The sequence below is a fragment of the Taeniopygia guttata genome, chromosome 10, assembly GCF_048771995.1.
Source record: "Taeniopygia guttata chromosome 10, bTaeGut7.mat, whole genome shotgun sequence".
Classification (NCBI taxonomy): Eukaryota; Metazoa; Chordata; class Aves; order Passeriformes; family Estrildidae; genus Taeniopygia; species Taeniopygia guttata.
Window position 1 is genome coordinate 1,641,462 of NC_133035.1, and position 26,813 is coordinate 1,668,274.

General features: G+C 52.6%; 1 protein-coding gene across 5 annotated transcripts in view; it reads right to left on the reverse strand.

The window, feature by feature from the left end:
• Positions 1–26,813, reverse strand: part of LINGO1 (leucine rich repeat and Ig domain containing 1) — a 156,017-nt gene that overhangs the window by 41,608 nt on the left and 87,596 nt on the right. For 3 of the 5 annotated variants that reach the window (XM_072934178.1, XM_030281248.4, XM_072934181.1), the window contains 2 exons: positions 21,305–21,474; positions 16,340–16,425 (listed from right to left, as the gene is read on the reverse strand). The gene's annotated coding sequence lies outside the window, so the exon portion shown is untranslated. The remainder of the gene's footprint in view (positions 1–16,339; positions 16,426–21,304; positions 21,475–26,813) is intronic. The other 2 variants (XM_072934179.1, XM_030281250.4) reach the window with 1 other exon arrangement.

A 26,813-nucleotide genomic window follows, 5' to 3' on the forward strand; every position in this document is an offset into this window, starting at 1 on the left:
GGAGCGCTACAGCTTCCCTGGGCTCCCCTCGGGGAGCAGCAGGTTAAAGACAGCATGGGACACACGAGCTGCAGGGGACACTTGCTGCACCTGCAGCTGCCCTTCCCTCTCAGGGCAGATGCTGCTACCTCAGCACCCATCACCTGAGAGCAGCCTCCAGCCCCACCTCTGTCCTGGCACAGACCACCTCACCCCTCTGCTCCTCCTGCTCCAGTCCCAGCCCAGGAGTGGGGACACAAAGGAAGACACCAGGGAGTACTTCCCTTTACCCTGCAGCCAAGGTGACACGTGTCCAAATTCAATAAAGCCTTTCAAAGGTGGGCTGGCAGTTCTCTGCACATGGTTTTTTTACTCATCCTTTTCATCTGGGTAATTCATTCCCCCTTTCCCCAACACAGCTTTAATTGAGTTTCCCAGCAGGATCTCGGCTCTGGAGCAAAGAACCAAACGCCACCAGCGTCCCCAGGCAGGGACCCCACAGAGAGCTGCTGGGCCAGCGTTGTGCCTGGCCACATCCTGGCTCCCTGTGTGCCACTGGGCATCTCCTGCCTCCCCTGGCACCCCCAGGCAGGGCAGGAGCCACTTGAGCTGCCAAGGCAGCACAGTTTGGCACAACCTGGGGCTGCTGACACACAGACCTGGTGAGCCTCAGTTCCCCCCCAGCTCCTGCCACCCTGCTTAGGATCAGGCCAAGCACAGCCACATCACCCCTTTTCCAAGGAGCCCTGCAGGAAGCAGGAGCCCCCCTCCAGGGCAGGACACCCCCATGCACAGGGCATGGAGGAGCAGGAGCTGCTGCTGCTTTCCTCTCCACTCAGAGTCACCAGGAAAAGCCCACGCTTCTGCTGACAGAGTATATTTGATTCTTCTGCTAACCTGACCTTATTTAGTTCATTATAAGCCCCCAGGACATTGCAACTGTAACTTAAAAAGGAAAAGAAAAAAAATAGCCTAACAAAAACACAAACCTTTCCTCTGATCAATAGTGCAGGCAACTGGAAAAGGTATAATTCAATTTGTCAGCACACAGTTATTAGTTACTGTGATGGAGCCCTTCCTCCCAGCCCCCCTTCCCTTGAGGCTCCCGACACCGCTGTCCCCGGGGCAGGGGAGCAGCCCATGATGTGACATGGAGCTTGGGGAGGGCTGAGACCCAGCACAGCCACACAGCTAATGGAGCTGTGGCCTGTGAGCTGAGGCTTCACAGCACCTGGGAAAAGGCAAGGAGACAGCAGCTCCTGTGTTAGAGGCAGTGCTGATTATTCCTGGTTCTTCCATCGGCTTTGCAAACTCTCCTTCTGGGGCACACACAGTGTTTAGGGGTTCCCACACATCCATCCTATCCTTTATAGCCACTGCTCTTCCCAAAAGCGTGTCAGTGTCCCCTGCTTCACCCCTTTGTGATGCCAACAAAGCCACATCAGCCTCAGCAAGAACCAGGAGACTGGTCCTGTGCAAGGGCTAAAGCTCCCTCCTTCCTTTTTCCTGGCAGAGGCAGGAGCCAAAAGAGGGGACAGAGCCAGGGTCCCCACACGGCTCTGCTGTGACCAGCTTGTGGCCAGTGAGAGACCAGCAGGAAGGGAAACCTGCCAGAGCATGCATCGCCTCAGAGAAAATCAATTACCACGTGAAACAAGGGGCCAGAGGCCCTGGGGAGCCTTATCACACGCCTTCCACAGCTCTCCACCAGCAGCCTAGCCTGAAATTACCTCCCCTTGCTCCTGAGACCAGTGAAGGTGGAGGGCGAAGATGCAGAGCCATGGGTAGCTGTGAATACCAATGGCTTCTGTGTGTGCTGATGCTCCTTGCCCACCCCTTGGCACGGTGCTTCCCCAACCCCCAGTCCCAAGAGGCCACCAGGGAGCCGAGCGTGGGTCCCCAGGGCCACCCGAGCCCTGAGAGAGGCACTGCAGCAACCCTCAGCTCCCTCCCGCTCTCCTCCCCCAGCTCCTTCACCGGGGAAACCTCCAGATATGCATCCAGAGATGTCTCTTTCCATTTGTTGATGTCGACAGGCATATCACACACACATTCATTATTTAATCTACCTTTGAATTGGGCTAAATAGTTCTAACGATAATTACAGAGCGTTTGTATTTATAGAAAAGCGTCGCGCAGGATCTGCATGCGCACGGATAACGCCGCTGCGATCTATAAATACGCAAGGATGGAGTGGGAAGGCAGACGACGCTCCCAGGCGCCATGAAATGCAAAATGCACGGATGGCCCCACACACGGGGAGCTGCTAGGGATCCTCTCCCTCAGAGCACGCCCCAAACGGAGCTGAGGCACAGCTGAGCAGGGACAAGGAAGGGGCAGGAGCACACTGCCACGGGCACAGCCAGGCCAGAGCAGCACAAGTCCAGGCACAGGGATCCAGGACAGGGAGGGAATCAAAGGGAGCAGAAGGAAATGGGATGCACTCAGTGCTGCCTGGTACAAAGGCTCAGAGCCCTGGAGGGCGAGCAGAGTTGGGGAGCAGCATGCAAGGAGAGAAGGGAGAGAGGGAGGATTCGCTGTTCCTCTTCCCACAGCAATAAAAGTTTTACAGCAGTGTAGCCAGCACTTATGATTTTATTGCCAGCATTACAGAGGTAGAGCTTCTCCAAGCCCCAGCCCCTGGAGTCAAGTTAAGACACAGGAAGCTTGGCTTTCATAAGAAACCAATGGAAGAGGAGAGAGGCCAGTGCAGGAACACTGGGGAACGTGCAAACACCCAGCTCCAACTCCAGGCAGCAAATAAAAGGAAGCCATTATTTTTAAATTTACTTGTTTTTAAAATAATTTTATGCCTATGGAGTGAAGGCGTGCAGAGAGCAGGGAGCTGGACAGTCCTGTGATCTGGGAGGACTCGCAAGAGGCAGCATTAACACTACCTTGGTGAGAGTCTGTGCATATCCGTGTGATCCCTGTCCACCCCCCCACCTCAGAAAGTTTTAGCGTTTCTCAGGCTTTAATTCCCCGCTGGCACAGAGCCCCAGCTCAGGTGTGATGCAGAGACACCCCAAATGAGCCATGAAGCCGTTTCACAGGTGAGCTCCAGAGGGGCAGGACCACATGGGATGCTGCTCAGCACCAGATCAGGTACACTGCCTGTGCCCACACAGCAACACACAAATTACTAGTACTTCTATTGCATTAGTGCCTGGAAATTTCATTCCAGTCATATCCCATTCAGTGAGATACTGCACAGATACAAGACCAAGCAGCATTTTTTAACCTAGAGAGAAAAGCTGGTTTTCTCTGCACATTGGTTTAAAGCAAACACAGCCAGAGGCTGCACACGCCTGAGTAATGGCCCGTGACTGTGCCAGTGAGGAGGGGAGAGATGACAGTGCCGTGCCCAGGCCCCTTGGCTTTGAGCTCTCCTTGTGCTGCCCCCACGAAGGATCCACCCAACCCAGCTCTGCAGAGAGCATCCTGCACAGCAGGAAGAGTCCAGTCCAGGCCTTGGGTTTCTTCAGTGTAGGGCTTTGCATTGCCTGTTTCCCATTGCTAATTTATAAGCAAATATTTGGCCATCTGGCAGCCCTGTCCAGCGGGCAGCAAAGCTGGGCTGTGCTGTGCAAAGGGCGAAGCTGACATTCAACTTCCATCCCCGAATGCTGGGCACCCCCTTCTGACACGGCTTCCACCACTTGGCAAACCCTCCTCCACCATCTGCCTGGAGAGCTCTCCAAAGGGCATGGAGCCTGCTAAATATAGCCCAGGAGCTTAGCAAACATTTGCAGCCAGTCTGAGAAGACTTCTCTCAAAGTTACATCTCCCCCGGCCCATCTCCCTTGCCTGTGACGTCTCAGATATCCTTAAACCACCTCTGTTTTTTAGTCCCATTTCCTCTTTGGAGCCTTTCCCTTCCCCGTTCCCTTCTCACTACCACTCTTCACCTCTCCTTTTACAGCTGATTTCTCCTAACACTTTCCTTCATGCTCAGAGGAGGGCTCTAGATGATGCCAATGCTCCTTTCCCAGCCCACGGATCCTCAGATGCAGTGGGAGATTGCAAAGCCTGTGGGCTGACTCTGCATTCGCTTTTCCAGGTCCAACTTCTGCACACAACAACCCCAACTTTCCCTGGTAGCCCCATACAACTGGCATGGGGTGCACACCATGTTGGCATGGGCACCCCTCTCTCTGGTGGCCCAGCCAGCAGCAGGCTGATTTCCCACCTCTGCAGCTCACCTTCTCTCTGACATGGAGCGCCACAAGCCTTGACCTTCACATCCATCCACAGCTTAGCAGCCTCTTACTCCTTTTTTTCCAGGAAAGCACAAGCCCAGCTGTCTCCTCTCTGGCCCAATTTTAACCTTTCCCACCAAGAAAGGTTACCAGGAGGGGAAGGACCAGGAGCAGTATCCCTCATGGCACCGCTGACCTGCTAAGAATGAGGAAACCTGTTGTAGTGTTGGGCTGAACAGCACTTACAGACTTCAGGCAGCTTGATCCCATCATCTCTGTTCCCTGGAAAAGGAAGAGCCGTCTACTTGTGTTTTATCATGGCAAACAAACTAAGCACAGAAAAAAAAACAAGCACCCATCATCCTGGGCACAGACAAACTCAGCATGAAGACAGCCCTTGCTGTTGCATGGGGCTGTTAACAGTGCAGCACCTGGAGTTTCCTCCTTGGGGAAGCAGAGAAAGGGAAAAAAACCACAAAAACAAACCCCCTTTAACAATGAACTCTCGTGTTCAGTCATACGTGAAAGACAGGAGAAGGGGGAGGGAGAGAGAGCGAAAGGGAAGGAGGAGAGACAACAGAAGACAGAGTACTATTTCCTCTTCAAATATTTATTTTCAGGCCTGCCTTGGAGTGCTGCTTATTGAGATACAGAACCTTGCTGTGCTGCAGCTTGTGAGCTCCTGCTGCACATGTTCCTGGCACTGCTGCAACTGGAGCAGGACCCACTGGGAATCCCCATCACCCTGTGCCAGAGCCCACAGAGGGCAGCTCTCCTTTGGGTCCCACTCATTCCCAGGTACCTGACCATGCTCTCCAGCTCCCATCCTGAGCCCAGCACCACAGGTCTCCTCTTCTAGCACTGTGCTCCACTCTGCCTGGGAGCTCAGGACACACAGTTCAGCTCCAACCCTCGCTCTCTGGCCAAGGCACAAGGCTTGGAGCTGGGGCCTTCAACTGGCACTCCTCAGCCTTGTGAGCTCCTTCAATACTCACCACTGCCCTCAGGGGCAGCACAAGTGGCCTGCATGGAGATGAGAGACCCTCCAGCCAGTTATTCAGGTGAGCTGAGAATGGTGGCCAAAGCAAGGTGGCAGTGAGCCTGCTGGAAGTGACAGATCTTGGAGGAGAGCCAGAGCTGACATCCTGATCACAGATAGCAATTATGAAATTAAGCTATCAGAGAGGCTTTTTGGGAGGGGTGAGTGTGCTTTGGTCAGATGCCAGAGCAGGTCAGTAACATTTGTCCTTCCCGCTGCAGATGGAGATACTCCTCCACCCCTGATCCCGTCACGGGGGCACAGCTCCCTCCTCCTACCATACACCATGAGGAGCAGGGAGGGAGAACACCAAAACTCTGCAAAGCAGTGACAGATGGGAGAGAGACTGGACAGAAACCACCTGGAGAACTCAGACCCGGCAAAACCAGCTTCAGAACTCAGACCCGGCAAAACCCCTGAACTACAACCCAGCTTAGATCCCTTCTGCAGGGAAGGATGGGAACCTTCAGCAATGCTCCCAGAGCAGACACCAGGGCCACTCCCCACACAGCCTGTGTCCTCTGGGCAAGAGAAACACCACGGGCAAAGCCCTGCCCAGGATATGCCAGCACAGGCCACACAGTGCTGCATGCAGGGCATCCAGATCAGTCCCTGGGGAGGAGGACAGTGAGAGCACCCCATCCATTCCCCATCTCAGCCACTTCCATCCTCCAAATGATGGGGCCTGGGGGTCCCTGGCAAAGTCCTTCACTCTGCTAGAATCCCTGATTATTCCCATCTCCTGCACAGCTCAGCACACACCAGGACATGCAGAGTGCACCTGCTCTGCAATAAGCTCACAGCCTCTCACTGACCACTAAATTAGATGTCTTGAAATGGGAAAAACTGTGTTTCCTTCTCTAAAAGACTGTGCTGGGAACCCCATGGAGGGAAGCCCAGCTGTGTCACACACCTGAGTAGGATGGGCTCACCCCCACAGCTCTCCTGGAGCAGCACACAGCGCTGGCAGTGCAAACACCGTGCCCTTCTCCTCATGCCACATCTCAGCTCTGCCACCCTCCCAACCCAGCCTCATGTGTGTGCACATGTGCACATCTGCACTTGCACGCCTGCAGCCACACACAGACCGCTTCCTCTCTGTGCTGGGCATGAGAAATATTGATTTCTTTCCCCCTGCAATATTTCGCTTGGCTGAGCAGATTTAGAATTGAAGAGTCAGACTCTGCCTAGGGACTAGAACCATATTTAATTCCACGGTTTAAGAAGCCCTAGAGCAGGTTATTCTTATTTTAAACTACTAGTGCATTTAAAAGCAAGTGACATTTCAGGGGGATGGGGTGGGAGATGGCTGGTGGCCTCTGCCTCAGTTCAGCCAGTGCTGGGAGGAGTTTTGCAGCTCCACTGCATCCCCACAGCCCCATCACTGCTCTGCCTGTGCCAGTGAGAGGTGAGGAGTGGATGTGAGCTACACAGCAAAGCCCAGGAGACCTGCTTCCATGTCTTCCTAACTGAGGAGAAATCAGGGGAAAAAGAGAGCGAGAAAGGCAAGGTGTGAAAACCTCTGATGAAAATTGCTCGGTGCATTGAGGTTTCAGGATTCATATTGCCTGTTCCTGTACCAGACTCTGCTCATGGAAGCCTCAGGAAGGAGAAATCTGCAGAGAGAGAACAAAGACGTGGTGCTTTGGCCAGAGGATGATCCCTCACGGGGCCTGATCATAGAGCAGGGCTGCTGCAGGGCAGAGCCACCCCCATCCACCTCCTGGACAAACACACTACTCTCCACAGGCACACAGCCTCAGCACAGAGTCCAGAGGAGATGCAAGGAAGGACTTGTAAGGGAGAAGGGGGAGAACACAATAGCAGAGGCTTGCCCAAAGCATCAGTGAGCCTCTGCCAAGGCCAGGCAGATGGGCACACACATTACTCCCTCCAAGCCACACGCAGCATGTCTGCTACCCAACACAGAAAAAAAGCCAAGTGTCCCCAGGATGAAGGGTCCAGCTCAACAGGTGGGATAAGCCCTGCCAAGGAAGGGGTAAAAGCATTCTGGAGAAGAGGAAGGGAAGCACAGATCCCACACACTGCTCATCTCCCCACATCACATCTCCACGGACTCGTAGCACAGGTTCAGCTGCACAGCTGTCACCCTGCCTTGGCTAAGGCGGCCTGAGCACACCAGCATCCACTGTCCCCTCTGCCTAAGGCACCCTGTCCTGGTCCCTGCCAGTTCCACACAGCCAGTCACCCCCAGTGGCACCACAACGAGCCCACGGAGCGACAGGCAGAGTGAGAGGCTCTTCACAGCCTCTAAATAATGGAGATGCCAATGGCACACGGGGTGCCAGACACCTCGCGGGCGCTCTGGTAGGTGTGTGCCCACGGGCACCCGTGTCACTGAGCAGGAGGAGACCCCTGACACGGCAGCGCTGCTCCCAGGGCCCTGCAGCGGGCTGGGCTGGGAGCTCCCACTGCAGCAGCCATGCATTAGCTCACTGCAGCAGCCATGCATTAGCTCACTGCAGTCCGGGAGAGGCAGTGCCCACTGCAGCAGCCATGCATTAGTGCGCCGCGGTCGGCCCTGACACTGCACCCTCTTTGCTGTGGCGCTGTGTTTGGACTGAAGCAGACAAGCAGGGGAATGAAAATGGATCCTTTTCTATAAGGCTGTAACAGCTCCTGACATCTGTGCCCACTGGCTCCTTGCTGGTGCTCACATACAGGCCGAGCCAGGGAGTGCAAACTGCTCCTGCACTGGCAGCTTTGGGCACGGGGTGACCCCAGGGGGGCACAGGCACAGTGGGGCACACAAGGAGCCTGCACTGGATGTGCTGCTCAGCTGGCAGTGCCAAAGACTGCAGGTGTTGATGCCATGGGGCTCCCAGCACAAAGGTGTGTCCTCTGGCACCTCCTGGGAGCAGGTCCAGCTTGAGCTCATCTACCTGGATAATTCCAGCACAGGCAGCTCCAGCAGGACTTGGTGAGGTCAGTACACAACAGGGCCAGGGCTGCTGAAAGTTTGGGTGCAAGGGGGTCACATATGGGGTGCAGTGTAGGGACCCACTGTGCCTGAGGAAAGTCTGAGTGAGGAGGAGGCCGGAGGAATGGATGAGCACAATTGGCTGTGGTAAAAGCCAAGGCTGTGAAAGCCCATTACCATTACAGTAATTATTGCAATTATTTTTTCATATTTTTGACAATTCAGTAACAATTAGCTTAACAGAAGAAAACATTTTCTGCTAAGTGCTGGTGAATCTAAAACAGAGAAGTAAAATGACATTTCACTTTACATCTGGACATTTCCAAGGATTTACCCAGCTCTCTAAAATAAAAGTCAACGAACTTCCCAACCAAAGTTTTCTTACTAAAGGAAAGTAACAATTAATTCATAGAGAAAATAGTACAATGAAACCCTGGGATATTATCCTTTTTCTGCTTTTCTGCCCCAAACAAACAATTCAGCAAAACAAAAGCAGATCTGGGGACATGGTTTAGCAGTGGGCGTGGCAGTTGTGGGACTCAATGGTCTTAAAAGGTATTTTCCAGCCTAAACAATTGTGTGATATCTTGTCCTGATCTGCTGACACTGGCTTGTGTCACCAGAGTTACTGACAGCTTTGGCACCTGGGTGCAGTTGGGGCAGCCCCCTCCTTCCCCAGTCCACCCAGAGAACCAGCACAGGCAATAAAAACTCATAATGAAATGGCTTTAAAGAACAAAGTGTATAGAAGGACAAAGCTGGAATGAATTAAAAAGAAGTATATAAAAATAACAAAAAAAGAGCACTGCAATTAGCTAAACTGTTAAATGAATAAAAAGGTATTAAATAAAATTTTCTGAACGTCAAGTTGACACAGTTTTTTACATTCAGGCAAGGAAATGAGTCCCTTGAGCAAATCTCCCTGCTCCAGGGCTGGGCATTAAAGGCTTTCTGGTGGATGTTGCTGGCTGAGGTGCCTTTGATCTGGGCTGCTGGATGCAGCTCACATCTCCCAGCCAGCCTGGGCCTGGATACAGCCCCTCTCCCACCCCCAGCCCAGGCCAGAGCTGCAGGGCTGGCCAAACCAGGGCTCCAGAGGGACGGGCCAGGCCAGCTGAGCCTCCCCAGTGCCACCCAATTGTCCCAGCGGGTCTTTCCACCAGGGCACCTTTCCAGCCTGGTTTGCCCCCTCTCTCCAAGCAGGACAGAGCAGCAGGGATGCTCTGTGTCACAGCTCCCTGCCACCTCTCCCCAAGCAGGACAAAGCCGCAGGGCTGCTCTGTGTCACAGCTCCCCTCCACCTCTCTCCAAGCAGGACAGAGCAGCAGGGCTGCTCTGTGTCACAGCTCCCCTCCACCTCTCTCCAAGCAGGACAGACCAGCAGGGCTCTGTGTCACAGCTCCCCTCCACCTCTCTCCAAGCAGGACAGAGCAGCAGGGCTGCTCTGTGTCACAGCTCCCCTCCACCTCTCCCGCAGCACCAGCAGCAATTTTCCCTCTCTGGGGAAAGCAGCTTTCTTTAGCAGCGTGCTGCCTGTCGAATGCTCTTCCCTCAGCGCCTCCTGAACCAGTGAAACCTTTATTTTTGGGAAGGAGGGGAATGCTCCCTCCTGTGGCAAAGGCAGCCCCGCTGCCCGGCGTGAGGAGCCCCTGAAGGGACCCGGCTCCCTCCGTCCCTGCCCGGCTGCAGAACAGACACCCAGAGCACCTCGCAGGCTGGTGACACTGGCTCCTGCCCGCAAGGTCAGCCATGTGGCTCCCGAGATGTACATATGCATGTGTAACTGTAATTCTCGTGTGCATTGTATATAATAATAAATGTATAACCCAGGAACTTAACCAGTGAGGTACCAACAAAGACATCAAACGAAGCAATTTGTCTCAGACAATCGCCTGAGCTGCCTCCGATGTCGCTGTCTCGCCGCTGACAGTGAGAGGCTCTCAAGTGTCCTGAAATCACTGCGAGCTCCCCGGTGCTCTCACTGCCGCCTCCCTTCCTCTCCCTCGAGCTCCTTCCTGTGTTTCTCCAGCAAAACACTTTCTTACGCAAATAAACATGCAGGGAAGCGCAAAAGGCATTTTGTCTAGGATTTCAACACTACCACGTATTTCTCATTCAAATATTCAGCTGTATCCTTCAGAGATCAAAAGCACAGCACTGAAACGAGGCGAAGCACGAACATCCCAAGCCAATAGCTCAAGCTTCCCTTTCATTCCTGTTCTGGCTGAGGAAGCAGGTGAGAATTCCATCGCTGTGGTGGCTCCCAGGTGTCACAGGCCCAGGACTCCTGGGCACACAGGTACAGCTCCAGCACCACCCATCTCTGCACAGAGCTGCCACTGATTATATTAATGGCCATAAAGTCTTCATGAGCACTGCCTGTACAACCAGCAGGTGACTTATGTGCTGAGAGGTCTCCAGGGAGGTGCAAGCTGGGGCTGGCACAGCCTGGACCAACTGGAGAAAGCTCACTGCTCCCACATACCCGGAGTGGGGTCTGGCCCAAGGAAGGGCAGCCCCATGCTGCACCAGCAGCCAGAGAAAGCACAACTCATCACACAGCATCCTCCAGCACAACCAGCACTGAGGCATCCCTGCCACCTTCACACTACAAGGGAGGAATGGATAAAGTCGTGTAACCCTGACCCAAAACATGCCCACAAGCCCCTCCTGCAACCCTACATTTCAGCCAGAGACCACACCTGTAGTCCACCACAGGCTCAGGTTAATTAATTAATTAATTAATTAATCCCTGCACAACCTTCTCCATGATGGTGGCACCCATCTCCCATCCCAAACAGCCCTTCCCCATGGGAACACCTTGGGGCAACAGGGCTGAGCCCCAGCCCAAGCCCTCCCACCTCGGGGAGGACGGTGCTGAGCAGAGGGCTTGGCAGGGGCTTGGGCATGTTTACTGTGTAATATATGAACTCATAGCAGTTTTATAAGCCCCTCCTGGCTCAAATCACATTGTAATTCTGAACAGTCTTAAACTCATTTAAATCCTAATAAAAACACCGCCTTGCATTTGCATTCGCTGCTTGCAGGTCCCTGCGGCTGCTGTGACAGCAGCTCCTGTGGAATTGGGAGTGCTGGAAGCCATCCCTCACAGGAGGGGTCAGGATGCACACTGAGCAGGACAATTAAAAACACAGATGCAAGAAAGGGACCTCCAGACTGACCAAGGATGATTGACAGAGCAGTTGAGTGTCAAAGCTTTCACAGTAACACAGGAGAGCAGCAGCACCAGCATGGAAACCTCAGTGTCCCACCTCCTCTGGAATTCCAGAGGAGATCCAGGCCAGCTCTGTGGACACACAGGCACAAGGCACCCACAGACAGCACCATAACTGGGTTTACAAGAGAACAGGGAATGACTAATGAACCAGGAAACAAACAAGGCTGCAGGTGCTGTGCAAAATGTGTGCAAGAACCACACAGGTGCCCTGGTGGGGACAGATCCAGCAGGAATCTGCCCTGCTTCCCTACACATCCCAGGGTGCTGCAGACACAAGGGGGTTGCTGCCACACTTTGGGGGCACATCACACCCAGGGGAGGGCTCTGGGGCTGCATCTCAGCACATCCTCCACCTGGAGCACATCCTCCACCCCAGCACCACTGGCACCAAGTGCCAGTCTTGCCCTTCCCTCCCAACACAGCCCAGCTGTGCTCCAGCTGTGCAAGAGGATGCAGTGGGGGGCTGGCTGATGGCTGCCCCACGAGGCCCAGTCCCCTTCCCAAGCCCACACAGCTCTCTCACCCCACCACAGGCACAGCAGTGGACACAGGCCCTGCCCATTGTGTCCCTCCCCAGTGCTGCTGCCCCACTGCTCCACAGCCTCTCACCTCTCCTCCTGGCTCAGCCCTGCTCCATTCCCATCCCTCCAGCCCACTCGCCCTCCTCAGCACTTGTCCAGTGCTTTATGCATGCCTGGTTTTGGCAGTGACATTAATAGGCTCCCTGAAACAGTGAGATTATGAGCTATGCCCATCCAGCTACAGAAATACTAATTATTAGTAACTGTATGAGATAAATGGAAATATCAATGATGAAAGTCAATATTATTGCCTCCTTTGTTCCTGTTTGTTTTATTTGTAGATGAAAGGACCACTCAGGCCGTCTCCCCAGGATGTGGCTGGGAGCTGGAACAGCTCCTCTTGGCAAGCTCCTCCAGAGCTGTGCTCTGATAAGAAATCACACTGCACACATGCTTGCAAAGGGCTCTCTAAATCAGCAGCCCTCAAAAGCAGCCATTGTCTTTGATTGATTCATAAAACTGGAGCTGCTTCCATTCCCTGCTCCAGAAGCAGGCAAGGGAGGATTTAAGGAAGGGAGAAGGTGTAGTGTGGGTGGCAGTGATTAATTGTGGAACATGGCACGGCACTGGGAACGCTCCATGGTTTGGCTGGCTTTGATGCTCACGCCTTCATCCTCCTCACTTGGTGGTTTAGGCACCAAGATGGGAACCAAGGACCCCTCCCAGGCTCTGACAGAGATTCTCAGGCAAGTCCCAGGGCCCTGCTGCAGCCAGGTGAGCACTTACAACATCAACATTGCCTTAATCAGCAAGTCTGCTCCCTCTGCATGTTCTGAGTCAGAGCTGCTGATTTTGGTGACAAGAGACTTTTTTTTTCTTTTTTTGTTTTAAGCCCTATTAGCCTTGCAGAGCTAACACAGCTAAGAGCAAGTGAATGGGATACTAATTTTGGATCACACCTCACAGCACTGGGAATGCACTTCCTAGAGCCTCCTGTCTTCCTCTACCACCCTCTCCAGCATTGCCACGTGCTCCCCACAGCCATGGGGGGCAGGACACAGCCAGGAGGGAGCCACGGGGTGTACCAGGGACATTATTCTTGTTCCTAGGATACCCTAATATGTCACTAAACTGCCTCCATTCCCTTCCAAGCCCTGAGTCCATCACCAGCAAATATCCACAGGAACAAAGCAGCCCTCTGCCTCCCAACTCACCATCTCCAAGGTCAATGCAGTGATCACCTCCCTGCAGTGAATACAAACCATCCCAGCCCCTCAGTGCTAACCAGGACAAACACTCCTGCTGCCTCTCTCCATGTGCAAGGAGATCAGAAGTGGAAGCCTTGCAGGAGTAATTAGAACAGTCTTTAAAAGCAGTCAGCCTATCCTAAATATTTCATGGAAGGTAATTTTTTTTTTTTTTAAATAAAGCTGCTTTAAAACCCCTTCTTGCCCCTTGGAGCATGTCAGGGTGCAATTAAGCAGAAAGTACCAATGCATAAGCCCAAAGAAACAAACTGCCATGCACACCCACCTCCACTCTCACTTCTTCCCTGTAGTTAACATTGATGTGACATCCCAAAGCTCTGTGTGCACATGATATAATCACCCCACCCCAAGACTAGGGAGAGCTGGCTCAACTGCTAGAAAGCCTCAGAAGCCTCCCAGTCTCACAAACACAGTGCCCAGAGTCCTGCCACAGAGTCCCTGAAGGTCCCCACCAGAGCTCATGGGTGCAGGAGAGCCCTGAGCATCAGACACTCTGTGAGATCCCACCCGTGGGCTCTGCAGAGCTGCTGCACACTGATGGTGACATCCAGCAGATGCACTCATGATGCCACCCTTGGGCAGGGCAGCCTGGTTCCCTGCATGGCTTGGTAGATTTTTGCAAAATTAATAATTATTTTTAACAACAGGAAAATCTCTTAATAGCTTTGTCAGCCCTTGGAGGGAAATGTTTGAGAAGAAATGTGTTTTAAGGCAGAGAGCCAGGTGGGAACCAGGTAAGGCACAGAAAAGAAATCCAGGGCTTCCCTTGGCCCTACCGGGGTGAAGAAGCCAACCTTCCAAAAGAGAGCACAGGCACCTCTGCCCCTGTGACATTCCTTCCTCCAGCCCAGCTCTCCCAGTCCCACTGTTTAACCACAGCTTTGGGCCAGCTGAAGACAAGGGTGGCTCTGGTACCCCCACTGTCCCTGGGGACAGCCCCAACACCGCTGCCACTCCTACACATCCCCACACCTCGGGGGGACACCAGGCTTTTGATGCAACCTTGGCACCAAAAACTTGCTTTTCAATAGTGAAAATCCAAGATGTTCCACAGGGGCTTGGTGGAAATCTTGCTGCAAGTCTGTGGCCACATCACCAGAGCTACAAACACCAGAGAGGACATGGGGGATTTTTTGGGAGCATTTATGGCACATGCAGTCAGAGAGGAAGAGAAACATCCCTCAGAAACCACAGAGGTTCAAAGATCGACACAGTTTGAACACTAAAAATCCATGCATTACAACTGCACTCAGGCTCAGAACTAAATAAAGCCTCTGACCACATCATCCAGCCCAAGGTTTGCAGCTCCTTGAGGACAGAGCTTATGTGCCTACTGGATGCTCAGGCTGAGATCTCTGCTCCCAGCACCACATCCTGCTTTCCTGCAAGCTTTTGGGCAGGGCAAGAATCTGTGGGGTGTTTGGGACTCCAGCTGTGCCCTGCTGCCCTCTTCTTGCGCTGCTTAGTGGACAGAGCAGCCCAAGAAATTGACCACACACCCCTCCCTCATTATCCCAAACTCCCTAGGAAATAAATTTTCTCCTTTTTGCAAAGGAAAAAGCAGAAGGAAAACCAAAAGCATCTAGTTTTCTCAATACTGTTCTTAGGAAAAACCTTCAGTTTTTGCAAAGAGCACTCCAAAAGAAAACACCCAAATCCAAAAACAGAGCAGATGGCTCTTGGTGCTTACATTTTCAGGAGGACTTTAACCAGCAGGATCATTTCCCAGCAGAATTTTCTTTTAAGAGACAATCACTAAAAATAAATGCACTTCAGAGCTTGCTGTTGAGAAGGTATTTTCACAGAAAACTGCTATTTCCATGGTCCCTGTAGCTCTGTCAGCCCTGACACAGTGGGAGCTCCTCCTCGGAGCATCCTTCACACACAGCTTCTCCCAGGGCCCAATGCACACAGAGCACCTGTGGGAGCAGGGAGGGATGTCTGGGCTCACTCCTGATTACCATAAAGCAGGAAACAGCAACAAGAAGCTACAAACACCTCTCTGCAAAGCTGGAAATGCCTTTCCACAGGCTCCTCTCACCCAGGAATGCGAGGCAAGGTAAGGACAGGTCCCTTTTTTGCATGCACCAGGTTGAGCCTATGCAGCCTGATCTTTGCTTTGAGCAACGAACAACATAAGGGAGAAATTACATATCTGAGTGTGAAAGAGTTCTGCCTCACTGTTTTGAGTCTCTTTTCCCTGAACCAGGCATGGAGCACTGCCCCTGGGCAATCCCTGTGCTCTGCCCCGGGTAGGGGTGCCCCTCCCAGTGCCACCACTCCTGTTGAGCAGAGATCCCAGCACACTCCTCCATCTCCTACTACCTTGGACAACATCCAGTTTCAACAAACCCTCCTCCAGCTGTGGCAGATGAAAGATGCTTGAATCATCCTGGTTTTTTGTTGGTTTTTGGTTTTTTTTTTTCATTAGGAAACCAAACTCTGCTCTTCACCAAGAGATCCTTTTTATTCTCTCCTGAGGACTGACATCCTGGGAAATTGCCTCAGCGCAGTCAGCTCTGATGTTTGCTGTCTCACGCGCCCCGCGCATCAGGCTGACAGCTCACAGACTGCAGCTGAGCATGGGGATGTGCAGGACAAGCCAAAACCTGCTCCCGTCTCTTTTAACTGTCCCAGCAAGAGCACGGGGAGGAGGCTGAGCAAGGAGCACAGACACATCTCAAAAAGCCACTGCTTTCTGAGGGCCCTCTCGCCCACCTCTCCTGGAAGACAAAGGCGCTCCTGCCCGGCATTCCCACCTGCAGCACCCGGCTGTCCACCCAAATCACTCCACAGGTTTGTCCCTCCCGGATGTAACACGAGCTGGAGCAAACCCACACAACCCCATCACAAAGCCCTGTCTCAAAAGCACCACCATCCCAATACTCGTTTTAGAGTCCTCTCCCCCCGGTGAAAGCCTCCCCTGAGCAGGCACGATGGACTGGCTGAACACCTCCCACCTGCCCCAGATCTCAGCTGGAAGCCACCTTGCCTCCCCCCCTACCAGGAGGGTTGGGAAACCACCTGATCAAGGGGGAAGGAAAAGACATTTTTACCGTGCCTTTGGCAATGGAAACCAGTCCAGCCCTGGACTGGGCACAACAAATGCACGTGAGCATCACTCGCAGCAATGCTCTGAGCTCGCTGCACCTACCTGGATCAGATGAAGGCAGGATGCTGGGGGATCAGATGCCAGGTGTGCTCTGGGCTTTGGCCTCTCCTCTGCTTTCCACTCATGCACTGTGAGCAAAAGGAAACCAAAATTAGGGCTTTGAACCTGGCATTTGAGAGATGAGCAGGAGAGAAATTAAAAAGCTGTGAATGCTTTTCCTTCTCTCCCTCCCAAAACTGAGCTCAGACAAGCTCAATCTTCATCCAAGCTGATATTTAAAAGTTATAAATCAGGCTGTAACAGACAGAAAAACACAACTACCAAAATTTAGTGGCCCTGCTGCTGGAAGGCCCAAAATGAACTGCTTAAGAGAGCCATTTTCCCACGGAAATAGAGCAGGTCTGTACTTAGTAGAGCATTGATCTGCTGACAGCTACCAGGACAGATTTGGGCCAGAGCACTTGGGAATCATTTGCAGTGATCTCTGAAGAAGCACATGCATGCAAAACCCCTCGGAAAAACATTGTTGTAAGGCACTGCTGCAGCTGATTACAAGTCTAGGTGTCACTCACTGGTCAGCACAGGCTTACACTTCCTTCCAAAAACCTCCCCAGGCAGCTCAGTCCCTGGCTGCATCCCTGTATCCCAGCCAAACGCTTCACAGAGGACAGAAACTGCAAAACATCACCAAAGAGCTGAGCTGCAAAAGGCTCTCACAGTTCAGGACCCCCAGCAATGAGGCATGAGGCTCAAACTGCACCCCACGGACCCAGGGGGCTTGAGGGCTCTCCCACAGATGTGCTGGGATTTGGAGATGCTGTGTTACATCCAGAACACTGCCACAAGTCCTGGGGACAAAAGGCTGGGCCCTGAGAGATGCCAGGAGCTCGGTGCAGCTGAGGGGTGCACAGGCTGCCAGCACTGGGGTGCCCCAATTTACCCAGCCTGGGGCTCCCTCCCACTGCCACCAGAGCCCAGACAGTGCTGGAGATAGAAGAGCTCAGCTGCAGCCCTCCTGCAGGTGTGGGAACAAGTGCCCCACAGTCACCATTTCCCAGCACAATTTTTGCTGTTCAGGAGATGAGGTCAAAGCAGGGAGATGTATTCCTCCTTTCTTGCCATAAAAAGCCATTTCTGAGTCCTGAGCCACGCCACAAACGGGGGGCACAGAGGAGCCTCCAGGAGGTATGAACACTGCTGGGGGGGCTCCAGCCCCACATGGGACTCTGTCTGTGCTCCCAGCACAGGGACACAGTGTTGGGCTGGCCAGGAGCCTCTCCCTTGCCCACCAGCTTTCCTGAAGCAGTTATCACACCCAAAATAACCCAAGAAAAGCGAAAGCATCTGATTTCCAGAGGTGTTGAGTGCTCTTGGCTTCAAACCCAGGTGTTGGTGCCCCAGCCCTTGGCTAATTCTCACCATCACAGGGCTCCCAGAGCAGCAGAGGACTTGGCAGACAGGTGGGCAGGGAGGGCACAGGTGAGGGGGAGGCAGTGCTGGCTCACCTGCCCAGCCCCCTTCTGCACACAGCTCCTGCACAGACAGGATATGTGACACCAGTTAATGGTTCCTTGTTTTTTTGGGGTTATTCCTGTTACTGTCTACTCCTCCTCAGGAACTCATATATAAGCAGATCTTACAACAATTCCCAAAGCTACCAAAAACAGTCCATCTGTGTCAAAACTGGGAGTAAAAATGCCTCTACTTTAGGGGAACAGAACATGCCCAATCATGCTTCAAAGGACATCTGAGGTCCTAACATTGCTCAAGATCCTGCAGAAGGCATTGGAAAAACGGGAAATTACTTATTTGGTTTATTTTTTGCTTTCACACATCACTTATTTTAAAAGACTAAAAACATGCTTATGAGTTTAACATATTTAAATGGATCAAAATCTGTTCAGCAAGGATGGAAAACAACTCTCCCACCCCAAACTTCTTGTGGGCTGGGACCTGCTTTTCAATCTTCCACCCACAGCAAATATTTCAAATCCATTTTTAAACTGAGAGGCTGGGGACAGATCGGGGAGAGGACCCGTGTGGGGAACTGTGCCACTGCTCTCCTCATCACCACCCCAAGCACCCCTTACCTACAGTCACTCAGGGACACCTGGGCAAGGGATCAGCTGGGAACAGGGGACAATACAGGCATCTGTGTGTGGGGACAGCATCCAGAGAAGATAAAATGAGAAGCTTTCCTTCCTCCTCCTCCTCCATCAGCAGCTTTCCACAAGGAGGATCAATGCAGCCCACTGTAACTGCACCGTTGTTCCATTTTTAATTAATGAAAGAAAAAACTAATCATTGAATTAAACTTCTCATTACTCCAGCTGAATACCCTCTAAGTAAATTTAATTACTGTATGAATTGGGTTTCTCCCTGCCTGTTTCATTAGCTACTGATAAAGATGGAGGGAAGGGGGAAAAAGAGGGAGAAACGAAAACAGAGAAAGAGAATGGAAGGTGGGAACACTAAATGTAAACCCAGAGGTACACGATTCTGGAGATTTCAGGGGCTTCCAGTAAGGGCCTGGAGAAAGACTCTGCCAAAGCAGGGTGGGGTGGAGGGATTCCCTCTGGAGTAAACCCACAGGGACAAGGTCCTACCACCCTCTCCAGCACTGCCACTCACACCCTGGGGTCACAGCCACCTGCAAAGCAGCCAGCAGAGGTTTGGGCACAACCAGCTCCCTCCAAACAAGGGCAGACGCTGATTTCAGACCTGCAGCAACCATGATCCCTTCTGATCTCACATACCTCTCCAACAGCCAAGTTTTTTTCCTCTGCAACAAAGGCAGCAACCCCACAACACTCCAGCAGGGAGCCAGTGCTGACAGAAGCAGGGGAGCACGAGTGAGCAGATCTGGAGCACCTGCTGTCCCACCGTGCTCCAGACACCTGCAATGCTGTGCTCGAAGCCCTCCTGCTGCACTGGGAGTCCTGCACACCCAGGCTGTGCCAGCAGCACAGCCCTCCCAGGAATCAGCCCAGGATGTGCCAGCAGCACAGCCATCCCAGGAATCAGCCCAGGATGTGCCAGCAGCACAGCCCTCCCAGGAACCAGCCCAGGATGCCTCCCTGCAGCCCCTCAAGCTACACAGGGTTTGCTTATGCATGACTTTGGGGCTCTGCTATTCTCCTCCTATGGTTCAGCCCTCCATTTCTCCTTCCTGGCAGAGGGAAGGAGCACAGCCCCATGCCAAGGAGTGCAGCAGCCCCCACCAAGCACAGCCCCCTTCCACATCCAGCACTTCTGTGGCACTGCATAGGGTCACATTGGGGTAGACTGGGGGTGGAGAGGGTGTGGTAAATGAAAAGCACAGCTGAGCTGGGTGGTGGAAGTGCTACCCAGGTGCCAGCTATGATGGGATTTGGGATATGGGTCAGGCCACCTCCTCCCTGCCCTCAGGGGGCCAAGAGGAGCCCCACAGGGGCTTCTTCTCCCCCCCTCAACCCCTTCCTTCTCTCTTTCATCCCCAGAGTGATTTCTCCTGTTCAAAGAGAGCTCCCAAAAGGTTTGGGCAGACCAGGAGGTCCTTTCTGCTTCTCATTTATCTCCCCAAACTGGGCTTTTCCAAAGACCAGATGGGGACAGCAGGTAACGGGCACAGCCTCTGCTGTGCAGGGAGGGCATGGCACAGGGTGAGACCTGCCACACACCCCTGGCACCCAGCACAGCTCTGGGCACCGGGGCCACCCCCACAGCCTGGGAGAATGCTGCCTCCAGGTGGGCTCAGCACAGCACGCTCTCCTCTCCAGCACGAACTTTCTGCCGTAGCTAAAATTGGCTCCCACAGGCTCCTGCCATCACCAAAGGCATTGGCACAACATGTTCTGCCACCACAGGCTCTTCCCAAACTCCCACTCAAAAACCCCAACGCTGCGTGCCCCACAGCTCCCACTCCCTCACACGCTTCTCTTTTGTCCTGGTGATTAAACAGAGAGAAGAAAGCAATTCAGGGTGACCAAAGGAATTTTTTTCTTTGCCAAATTTTAAAGCTCCAGTAATAATTTGGGGCTGAATGAAACATTTTGTTTGGGCTGAAGTGAAGCTTTCATTTTGTTTGTAGGTGGCTTCCCCTCCACCCTGGGAAAAAAAAAAAAAAACAACCTAGAAAAAAATCAAAATGAAATATCATCTTGAAACAGATGGCTGAAAGGTTTCATTTTGAAAATGTCAAAATCAAACTTTTCAGTGTTTCACTTTTTTTTTTTTTTTTTTCCCAGCCAAAGCCACTTGCTAAATACAACCTGAATTCGTGAGCTGAGTGTGTTGACTGAAACCTGAATTTTTTTTTTTGGTGCATAAGCTGTTCGCTCAGTGGGGTTTTTTTGCAGGCACCCCTGCAGCCAGGGGATACACGTGGAGTCAACAGGAACAGTGACCTGGAGCACGTCCTTCTGCAGAGAGGGGTGGGAAAGGGAGAGAAAGAAGGGAGAGAAAGAAGGAGGGAGAGAGAGAGAGAGAGAAGGAGGGAGAGAGAGAAGGAGGGAGAGAGAGAAGGAGGGAGAGAGAGAAGGAGGGAGAGAGAGAAGGAGGGAGAGAGAGAAGGAGGGAGAGAGAGAAGGAGGGAGAGAGAGAAGGAGGGAGAGAGAGAAGGAGGGAGAGAGAGAAGGAGGGAGAGAGAGAAGGAGGGAGAGAAAGAAGGAGGGAGAGAGAGAAGGAGGGAGAGAGAGAAGGAGGGAGAGAAAGAAGGAGGGAGAGAGAGAAGGAGGGAGAGAGAGAAGGAGGGAGAGAGAGAAGGAGGGAGAGAGAGAAGGAGGGAGAGAGAGAAGGAGGGAGAGAGAGAAGGAGGGAGAGCAAGAAGAAGGGAGAGCAAGAAGAAGGGAGAGCAAGAAGAAGGGAGAGCAAGAAGAAGGGAGAGCAAGAAGAAGGGAGAGCAAGAAGAAGGGAGAGCAAGAAGAAGGGAGAGCAAGAAGAAGGGAGAGCAAGAAGAAGGGAGAGCAAGAAGAAGGGAGAGCAAGAAGAAGGGAGAGCAAGAAGGGAAAAGGAGAGGCCAGGACTCACCGTGGCAGCAGCTCTCTGCGGCTCCGCGCTGGGGGCTGGCGGGGGCTCCCGAGCAGCGGGGGCAGAGCCGGGAGCTGCGGCCCCGGGCACGAGGGACAGGGGGGTCCTGCCCGTCTCATGGGACCCAGCACGGAGCAGGGGGCACCTGGCTCAGCCCCAGACACGCAGCCCTGCAAGACAGGAGCAAGGGGACAGTGTCAGTGATACCTTGGGTTGTTTCTGTTCTGTGCTGAGGTGCAGCTTTTGGCTTTATATTGAGCGTTACTGGGATCTTCTCACAGGGTGGTGAAGACAAAACAATCCTGTTCTAGCTGGAGACTCAAGGAAAATCTCTTCAAACTTCAGGCCTAAAACAACGTGAAAAGAGGAGGGCAGGCAAGCAAGCAAGGAGGATGAAATTTCTTAATTTGAAGCTATTAATTGGACAGTTGGCTCATATATGCAAATGGACTAAAACTTATCAAAATGTGAGATCTCGTGACTAAGCCCTCTTTCGCTTCCATCTTGGAGCCATCTGGGTACTGCCAGGGTGTGGTCCTTGAAGGCACTTCAATGAATATCCACTTTATTCCTCTTAACTCAGTCTAGTCTCTGTTGCAGCTCCTTAAGGCATCATCAGCAGTACCCAAGGATCTGCCCTCTCACGAGGGACTGCTCACTCCCACCTCTGGCCAGCAATCCCTGCAGGGAGCCCAGCCCATGGCAGAATGGCCTTTGCTCACCTTGCTCCAGGAGGGACAGTGTCCATCCCTAAAGTGGTCCAAAGCAGATCCCAGGGATGAGGCTGGTGCTGATCAGATGTTACCAACAGCAGATCTCACAGCCTCTCCCATGCCCTGGGTGCCAGTCCCCACAGGTGCCTTGTGCCAGCAGTGCTGCCAGGTGACTCCATCCCCATGCACATGTCTGGGTGACAACGTGATAATGGGGGGCAACCACACACAAGCTCCCACTCTCAGCAAGCAGGAATCGGGTTTTCATTGCCAAGCTCAACAGACCAAGAGTTTTCAAGCAGATTGCGGCACCTCTAAATTCTGCCTTGAATTTTGGGCCTTGACACACAGAAGGGCATTGGAAACACTTGAAATCTGCTTTACATCTGCTATTGATTCCCAAAGAGTGACAAGATTCCCGGGGTACACTGGCAAAAACACAACAGGCCAGATTAATGAGCATGCTCTCAAAAAAAAAAACACCCCAAAGAATTAATCCAACACAAAATCAGTTATACAAATCTGATTTATGCTCCACAAGATGCTGGATAAGGAAATCACGTGCCACAAAACTCTGTGAAAGCAGGAGTAGACACCTAAACCCAAAATCCACTAAAGTTCAGGTTAGAAACTTGCAGGTTCATTTTCTTTTCCCTTTCACCTCTGGTTCAGCTGAGGAGCAGCAGCAGAGGTGCAGCAGGACCATCATCCCTCCAGCACGATCACAAACCACAAAATGCCGAGGCTGGTGCTGGAAAACCTGCTTGTAGGAGATCACCAGCCCGATAGCTCCCTGAAAGAGGATTAGATGGAGCTTAGAGTAAGCATCTCAACAGTATCAACCCATAAGAAGATGCTCAGCCGCTGCCACTGCAAAGGTAACATGGAGATGGATTTATCCACCGAGAGGGAAAATCTGACTTCTGAGAGCCTCTCTCATCATGGAGAGGGCAATTTGCCGGGTCCTTGGCTCCCTGTCCACAGGGCAGGGCAGGCAGGAGCCTGCTGGATGGACTCACGTGGAACAAGAGGCAGACTGGCTCCAAACTCGAGCCTCCTCCCAAGTTCAGGGGGCGGCAATCGGAAATTAAGCCCATCTGTTCCTAAAACATTGCACTAGTGGAGAGGTAAAGAGGCTGAGTATCTGAGCTCCAAAGAAACTAAAAACAGAGAGACAGAGCTGCCTCTCAGGCTCACCAGTGCAGTGAGTTTGGAGATCTCAACTGAATCTCTTGAACAAGGGAGGTGCTCCAGCACCATGTGGGTCCCCTGCACCAGCCCACCCTGGTGAAGGGAGAGATGAGGCAGCTGAAGTGCCCCAAACCTCTTGGAAAAGCTACAGACAAGGGAAGAATCAATTACATATTAGGAAGGAATCCTTCCCTGGGAGGGTGCTGAGGCCCTGGCACAGGGTACCCAGAGCAGCTGTGGCTGCTCCATCCCTGGAAGTGTCCAAGGCCAGGCTGGATGGGGCTTGGAGTGCCCTGGTCTAGTGGAAGGTGTCCCTGCCCATGGCAGGTTGTCCTTGAAGGACCCTTCCAACCCAAAGCATTCTGTGATTCCATGAAGGGAAACTGAGGCAGGCACCAGAGGTACAAGGAACTACCAGAGCCAAACTCACCAGCAACAATTCTGGCCTGGAAAACTGGCTTTGTCATATGGAATGGTTTCACAGACATTCAAGTATCAAGTGATCCATCAGCATCAAAGCAGCCAGGTTTTATGTATTTTAAAGGGAATATTGCCTTTTTTCCCCTCCCTCTGAGCCCACTTTTCATTTTAAGTCTCCTCATTTCTTTGCTACCCCAATCTAAACCAACTCTGCTGTCAAGTCCTTGCATTTCTGCCACGTTCACTCAAATAATTTCAAACCAAACCTCCACATTTTCCTCTTCTCCCTGGAAATAACGATGCTAAACCAGGAAACTTTTTTTTGCCCAGCTCCTGCTAAAAGCCAGGACAGCAGGGTGTTGGCTGGGAGCAGAGGCATGGGAAGTAGCAGCCAGGCAGGAGTCGGAAGTGTTGCCTCCAAATCACCTCTTGGTTCCAGGATGTTCAAAAAAGTCATTTTGTGCAGATCCTTTATCCCTGAGAGATGGAAATAACAAGGGAGCAGAACTGGCATGGGGAGACAGAGGGATATTTAACCACCAATCCCGAGCACCACTCAGGTTACCCAGGGTCAGGGCAGCAAAGGAGGCTGATTCCTCCAGCATCAGAACAGGGCAGGAGTACCTGGTCCCTCATGCTTCCAGTGGTAAAAACTCAGATTTAACAAAGAGTATTTATGAGTATTGAGGGGGAAAAAAAATGTCACAGGGAATAACAAGGCTTTCTTGCAGCTGGTAGCTCAACAGAATAAATCTATCTACTGGGTATAAATTGTTTAAGCAAAAAATCCCTCTCAACTGGAATATTTTGCAAGAAAAATAGCAACAAAAAAAGAAAGAGAACTCTGAACCCTCATCATTTCTCTCTTCAAGGTCAGAGCTGTTATCCTCTTTCATGAAGGAGAAAAAAAACACCTTTCACTGGGACGTTTCGCCAAAAGAATTGAAACATTTAGGATGTGACTGCATTACTGTCTGGACTGAGCTGCCCAGCTGGACTAGACTAAATCTCTCTATTTTACAGGGAGTTATCTTTCAAAAGCACGTGGTGGGGAGCTGAGGCACCCAGGGTAAGGGAGACATCAGCCCCTGGGACTCCAGCAGTCAAGGAGAGTGCAGGATCTGGAGCCTCTCTGGTTATTATGCAGAGGCTGTGCTAAGGTTGCTGCTTTAGTGCACTGCAGGCACTAAATTAAGAGGACATTTACAACCCACAATGCAGAAGCAGCTGCTGGAGGTGGCCATGGTGAGTGACTTCACCTCTGGGTGAAAGGCTCTTTAAGAGAAATCTCAGCCACAAGGGATCGAGGTGGGAAAATGAATCCTTCTATCCACTCACTGCCCTGCCCAGCAATGCCAGGACATCTCTGGGCACCTGTGGCAAGTGGGGACCAGGAGCCGCCTGCTCTGCCCAGTGCCAGCCAGGGTGTGAGACTGCCCTGTTTGGAGGGGATGCAAAGCCCACAAAATACTGAAGCTTGGCCCAATTAGCAGAGTTCTCACGCACCAAACTGCACCATCACCACCAGAGCAGCACTCCAAGGGATCTGCTCCCCCAAAAAACTCCCAGACCAATCCCTGCCCAGACTGTGCATGGCACAGACCAACAAGGCAGCTGCCTACAGCACCAAGCAGTTTCTGGTGGCAAAACAAGTCCTGGTGCCTGCTCGGCCTTTTTAACTGCACTTGATGGCCAAGCAGGCTGGGGCTGCCAAAAAGGGGGTGACACATGGTGACAGCTCCTGTGCTCCTCCTGGGAGCAGTCAGCACTGCTCCTTCCCTCCTCCCACACCCTTGCCAAGCCCAGCTCACCAGGGCTTTCCACCCAGCACTGCTCCTTCCCTCCTCCATGCTGGGCAGGAACAGCCAATTTCAGCACAGGCCAATTTCCAAAACCCAGTGTGCTGGCACCGATGAGCCAGCCCTGCCCCGTGCTTCCCCTCAGCCACGGTGCTGTGGCAGTACCCAGCTTGTTCCCTGTCCTTGCAGGGCCAGGGACACCCTGCACTGCGCTCAGCCATGCAGGGAAGGGCATGGCTCTTGGTGGATCTGGCACAAACCTATTCCTGCCCAAGGCACAGAGACAGCCACCTCCTGGGAGAGGCCAAGGGAAGGGGAGGCAGAGGAAGAGCAGAGATGATCTGACTGACATACAAGCAAGATGAGGAGAAAAGCATTCACTGGGAGTGGATCACAGCACACACCTTGGCTTCTGTTGAGAATTCCTTGTGCTGCATTGAGAGCTCAGCTGAATAGGGGCTGACACTGGGAGCAGGAGCAAAGGGTGGGAGCACACCCCTGAACACAAGCAGGGCACTTCAGGGTGGCCATCCAGAAAGCACAACTGGCATCATGCTGACAACCCTGCAGCTCACAGATCCTTTTGAGAAAATTAACTGAATGAATTTACACCGAAATCCCTCCAAATGCTGGGTGTTTCCTGCCTGTAGGGATTTACAGCCACCATAACCACCTCCTGTTTGCTTGGAGGTAGCACATGCTGGGGAGAGCGGAGCTGTCACCAGCCCAGGCAGTGCCCACCGTCCTTTGTGCAATCAGGCAGTGACACCCCACACAGGCCCAGGCACTCTGGGAGCACCCCTGACCCAAAGGGATGAATCCAAACAGCCCAGCTAGGAACAGATGGGCTGGAGACCCCTGCTCCTGCCAGCAGAGCCAAGACCCTGCAGCTCCCCTGTCTTCGGGGACCACGTGTCCAGAGTTGCTACACTTGACAAAGCAATCAGCCAGGGACAAGTTCTGGCTTCTGTTCCAGAGCAGGTCAGACCATAGTCATAAATCTGCTCCTCTGGCCTTTAAATGTGCAACAGGTAGAATTCAGAGGTCTTGAACTCCTCTGATAGATGAGCCCTGAGCCTGGAGGGCTGCCCAGAGCAAGAGATCCTGCCATCTCAACCCAAAGCCTCCAGGTGAGCACGTCGCAGGGTGAGCATCCAATGAGCCACAGGGAATCCAAAGTCACAGCCAAGGCCAGTCACAGGAATAGAATTGGCTCAGACTGAGCAAATGTAACTTTCCATCACTTTGCAATCAGCCATCCATCCTGGAGGCCAGCTGGCTGCCATGTCAGAGCACCTCCCATCCATTTCAACTGTCCTGAGAATGCCAATGCTTCACAAGACTAGCTCAAGAAGACTTGGGAGAGTTATTATCCAAAGCCAGGTG